The 5,929-nt window shown below is 35.1% G+C and overlaps 1 long non-coding RNA gene across 1 annotated transcript; it reads left to right on the top strand.

Moving 5' to 3' along the window:
• Positions 1 to 16: 16 nt before the first annotated feature.
• LOC120618467 (uncharacterized) lies at positions 17 to 4,792 on the top strand. Its single transcript, XR_005657261.1, has 2 exons — positions 17 to 845; positions 1,567 to 4,792. It is a non-coding gene; the product is annotated as an uncharacterized LOC120618467 (long non-coding RNA).
• The last annotated feature ends 1,137 nt before the right edge of the window (positions 4,793 to 5,929 follow it).

The following is a 5,929-nucleotide window of genomic DNA, read 5'->3' as shown; positions in this document are numbered from 1 at the left end:
CCTGGCCCTCAGTTACGGAGCTCTTTCAAAAGTAAACGAAGACAAACCACTGGGGAAACAAAAAGGAGGGACAGTGAGAAGGATGCCCCCTGACTACCAATTCCTCTTTCTTCTCCAGGCAGAGGGGACCCCAATCTTGACCCGGGCTCCTTTGTCTACACTCGCTCCTTCTTACAAAGAAGCTAGACTAGGAGTATCCCTCTCCCAGTAGAAGGTCCTTAAGTTATAGTAAAAGTGCCAAGGAAGATGACATATTGAAAAATGCCCTGGACCCCTACTTTGCTTAATTAGATTAAGTTTACTTGCAGCTCTCACATAGCTTGTCCGTTGCCACTTGCAGAGCCTCTTTGATGCAGAGAAAAACATGCCTAAGGCTTTTCTCCAACTGAATTTTTTTAAGTCATCTCATATGTACTGACACAGAAAGAGGTTTGTGAAATGCTAAGTGGAAAAAAAAATTGCAGAACAGAGCATATAATGTAATGTCATCTTTGGCAAACGTTTCTTTTCTATAGCTAGACTAATGTCTGGAAAGAAAATTTCTGATCAACTCTGGAGTGGGAATGGAGAACTTACACTTTTAATTTTCTAACATTGTTTAGTCACTTTAAGACATTTTTAATGTATTAATTTAATATCTTTAAGTATATCTCATCAGCTTGAGTTTCATTCACTCTAAAGGTCAAGTACAGCTGGAAAAGTATGGCATTTGTCTATATCTGACTCTCCACTAGTCTCCGTGGACAAAAGAATATACAGCCGCTGTCCTCAAGAAGTGGAAGAAGGTGGGGAGTGCTGCAGGCAGCAGCAAACGTGAGCAAAGAAATGCTCCAAAGCAAAGAAAGGTATGATGAGTTCAAGAAGCTGTGTAGGGGCCCCGGTTCGGAGCACAGGGCAGCTCTTAGTGGCTAAAACAAGATAATATTCACAGGTAGCGTGGAACCAGCTTAATAGACCCTGACTGCCAGGCTTAGACTTCTAATTGTTCAAATTGTTTCATAGTGTGTACCTAATAATGCTTATGTCTTAGTCACCTGAGGGTCTATTTTTATTTTGTTTTAAATTTGGCCCTAAAATTTGGTCCTATTTTCTGAGCTGTAAATCTTGGATTGAATTCTGTACGTTGTATATGAAACATAGTAGAAACTCTGGGTGATATTATCTTAGGATTTTTTTTTCTGGCAGTCAAATAAATTATAGGCTGATCATCTTGATATAAACAGGAGTGGCTCTGATTCGAGGTTTTGCTTCAAGTGTTTTGAGGACCTGTCTATTCAGGGTGTGATCTTACTCCTGGAGTGTAGTCCTTCAAGATAGTCAATTCAAAGACTGGGGCATTTTTCAAGGGCCTAGTGAACTTCCCACAAACTCCACGATGTTACTTTTTTCTTGGCTTTTATGCCTCATGCTATTAATCTGAAATACTCTGATGGGGGAAAACAGTGGCAAACAGTGACAAAATGAATTCAACTCAATGTATTTTCCCTGTCTCCAAATTTGCTTTCTCAAGATTGTCTCTGCCTTTTTTCCTTTTCCTCCAACTAGCCGTTTTTTGTCCATTTACAGATTTTATAGTTACTCTCAGTGGAAGGGTGAGTTTGTTTCAAACTTCTTTCATATTCAGTAGTAGAATGCCTCCAAGTTTATTTTTAAAGTTATCTCGATTGTATGTTTTTAAAATATTTTGTTATAGAAGCTAAAACTTTCACCCTTAGACACTCTTATCACATCCCTAAATCCCGGAGACCCACCTTTAGAAAATTTAGCCTTTCTGAATGTTGCTTCTGAATTATAAATTAGTATTCCCTCAACTCTGCCAGCTCTTCCCTAAATTTCCAGTGGGATACGCTCCCCACGTCCTCCAGAGGGCATTTTAGCTATCGTTCTTTTTTGGTTCAACAGTTCTAAACCAAATAATGAAGACATTCATCAAGATGAGCATTACCAGGAAACACGTGTGTATGCACACACACGACGACTCAAATAAAAAGACAAGTATCAGGAAATTTGGTTTTCAGACCTCAGATTATTTTGTTCACAGTACCTAAAATCTAGTCGGACACTGTCCTAAATAAAATAAAGTATCTTACCAGGCAACCATTCCTAGTTCCATTTTTCCTCTTTTATTTTCATTCCTCCCTCTGTTTTATCAGCAGGTACGCTCATGGATCCAGTATATTTGTATGCACAGAGGCCTCTGCGTCTGTGGTTGCTTTGATCACATTCCTCTCACTATAGGCTCTCCTAAAACTTGAAGCTTCTACATAGGGAGCTTCAGAGGAGAGTCTATTGGAAAGATACATGAAGTGGGGGTAAAAAGCTATTTTTATGATTTTATTAAAATAAGGAATTGACACATTTTTAGGTGCAAGAACTTGTAAATTGTCCAATATTTGGTGAAGTGTGAACTGAACATGCTCCTATCTGAAATTATCCCATCAACTTGGGCCCTCAGGGGACATAGCTCTAGCAACTTTCCTCTTTCCTGGAGCATCAGTTTTCCCTCTCTACCAGCTCATTCTCAACACTGTAACACGTAATTTCTCCCTTCTAATAACCACGCCTGAATCCATATCTCTTAGATCCATTCCTCTACTTCTCTTCACAGAAAAATTCCTTAAAAGACTGTCCGCACCTACTGTAGATTCATCTCCACTTTTTCTCTCCTGAACTTTCTGCAATCAGACTTTTGCTTTGTCCACTCCACTAACACTGATCTTGTCAAAGTCACCAATATCTCCTATTTGGCTCAATTTTTAAGTCACTTCTCAGATCTAATGTAACTTATCAACAGCTTTCAATGTATCTGAGTCCTTATCACTTCCTTGAAAAACTTTTCCCTCCATTTGACTTTAAGGATTCCACATGCTCTGGATTTTTATTCTCCCTCACCAGTCATTCCTTTTCAGCCTGCTTTGCTAGTTTCTCTTCACATTCCATGTCTCTAGGTGTTAAAATGCCCAGGCCTCTGAATTCTTTTCCCCCTACTTCTTTACACTTGTTCTCTTGGTTATCTTACCCATTTCAGTACTTAAATACCATCTATATACTGACAATTGCCAAATGTATGTTTCCATCTATAGCTCTTCTCTAAACCCCACAGGCAGATACCCAAATACCTTAACATCTCCACTTAGGCATCTAATAGGAATCTCAGACATAACATATCCCAGCATGCTTCTCTAAATGTGCTCCTCTTGAATTCTTTCTGATTTCAGTAAATGACACACTACCATCTTTCTAAGTGTTAAGCCAAAGCCTTGGAGTCAGTCTTGATTCTTTCTTTAGCCGCCCTGTTTTATGTTTTTCATAGTACTTATTGCTATCTGATCTTATATTATATTTCTATTGATTTGTTTACAGTCTGTCTCTACACTAGAATTTAAGTTCTATTAAGGCAAAGACTTTATCTTGTTCAGTCCAATGTTTAGAAAAGAATCTTAATACAAAGAAGGTGCTTGATGAATATTTGATGAAACAATAAATCCATGATCATTACCACACAGGAAAGTCATCTTCTAAAACAAAGATTGAATTAGCATATTCATAAGTGATGTAAAACCCTCACAAACATATATGGATATATATTTTGAATTCACTGTGAAAGTTTGCTATGTAGTTATACATAAATGAATGAATAACCTAACATTAAAAACCACATTTACACAAATTATAACCTAGATGCTTTTATGAATGTAACGAATTTTTGAAAAATTTTCAACACTTTATATTTTATTAAAAGTTAAAGAATTAAAAATCCTGAACAATGATCCGTAATCATAAGAAAACAATGCCATTAAAAATATAATACCCAAATGATTTCTGACATTATACAAATGCACCTCTTAATTAGTATAGTAATTACATTCTTGTTCAGACGAACATCAGTATGGACACTTCCTTTTACATTAAATTTATAAAATCTAGCGATTTTCTATGGCATTTTCATGTTATTTTAAAACTCTTTTATTCTTCCTTTGGTTTTGGATAAATTAACAGACATTTTAATTAATGTCATCACTAATCTTAATTTAAAAATTGATCTCAGGAATAATTGAGTTTGCCTTTTTCAATTTTTCTCTGTTGAGAGATTCAGAGATAAGACTCATTTATATCAAAATTATGAAAACACTGCCTTAAATTTTACCTAATCATTTTTAAAAGCACCATCCTTGAATATAAGCATTTTTTACTAACCCGTAAATCTCATTTAATCTATAAATGAAATATCTTTAATACAGATCTTTTTAAACTCAATAGCAGAGCCAAGTCTTCATGTTATCACTAAAATAGCACTTTATTTTTCAATTCAAAATGTTTAGAAGATATGAATCAAGATCACTGTCTTTGGTTCCATTTTTTAAAGTATTTTTATCAATATATATAAATAATAGCTTCTTTTTTTGCAAAACTCCAAACCCAAACAAAATAAAGCCACCTTAAAATCTATTCAGAGGCTCTCCATGAAAAAATATTTCACCTTGGATACTCTACCTTAATGTTAGTATAGAATGCATATCAATCTTTTTCTCTCCTAAGAAGTCTAGACTAGTTAGAGAAGGAGTTAGATGGTTCCAGGAAATTGAAATAAAATAGTCTGAATTGTTTTGAAAGAGCGGGGTAGATAGAAATGGCACATTTAGCATTAATTATAGGCCAGAAAGCACCTAACCAGAGACTTTTGGAAAAGGTCCAGACTGCTGACATATCTAGAAATTCCTCACATTTGAAAACTGCAAAATGAAGACTGATCATTTCTCTTGAAAGTTTCTATACTAACGTTTACGGATAGTTAGAAAAATTTTTATGTGGATAAGTAAGCATTACGAATATTACCTAGAGTTATGGAGCTGTGGCCATCCAAAAGAGCTATAGACACAGTGATCATTCTCATGTCTACCCCATAAACATGTTCATTTACCATAGAAAATAGAGAACGTAAAGGAGAAGGTATCAATTAGAGGCAAGGCTCTAGGATTATTTTTGATTTGTCACTCTGTGAAAAAAGACAACAGTAATTCCACTCTCAACACGTTTCTTAATTTTCAGACATCTGTAAGTAGGCAATAATCCTCATCTCTTACAATCAGAAATATATCTGAAAATAACTTATTATATACATATATGATTATATATATAGTTTCACTTTGAATTAATGAAAATTAGATTGATAAAATAAAATTATCTGATAAAAAAAGAAGAAATTAAGCAATTTGAGATCTGAGTATTAAAATGAGTCTAAATATTTAAAGGACTATAAAGGAAAACAGAGGGCGAGGGGTAGAAAAGAAAAACAACCGTAGAGCCTTGCCTCGTATTGATCATTGCTCTTCTGCATTCTTTATTCTATTTCCTGAACTAATGTCAGATAGGAATACATGCTCTGAAGAAAAACAAAGTAGGGCAATAGGACAGAGAAAGGAGGGATCAGGGAAGGCTTTATTGCAGAGGTGACATCAGAGCACAGATCAAGTTGTGATAGAATAAGGAAGATGCTGTTGCAAAGCCTTCCCTCCAATGGATGAACGCTTCCATTGGAAACGATAATGCTGAAACCGTATGTGACATATTTTAAATGTTTATAATTAAAATCATCAACTGATTTTAAAAATCCATAAATTCGGTGGGATACTTCTAAATAGACTGCCTGAATTTGAACATGAAAACTAATAAAACAAAACTGGTTTGGGAGACTTAGCCATGAGACTTAGGTTCATAACTAAAGTCCTTTTTAAAAAGATATAAGAAAGTCAGCACAATGACTAGAACCATGTGAATCTTAGTGAAACTGGCATATCGTATCAAAGATGACTTTGCTATTTTCTAAAGAAGAAAATAATATCTGTTAGTGACCAGGATGTCAATGGAATGAGACAAAAAAATATGTCAGACACAAAGTTACAAAAATGGCGTATTCCTAGATAATATA

Source organism: Pteropus medius, unplaced genomic scaffold (genome assembly GCF_902729225.1).
Source record: "Pteropus medius unplaced genomic scaffold, Ma_sr-lr_union100, whole genome shotgun sequence".
Classification (NCBI taxonomy): domain Eukaryota; kingdom Metazoa; phylum Chordata; class Mammalia; order Chiroptera; family Pteropodidae; genus Pteropus; species Pteropus medius.
Note: the sequence above shows the minus strand (reverse complement) of the source record. Positions and strands in the feature narration are given on the sequence as shown.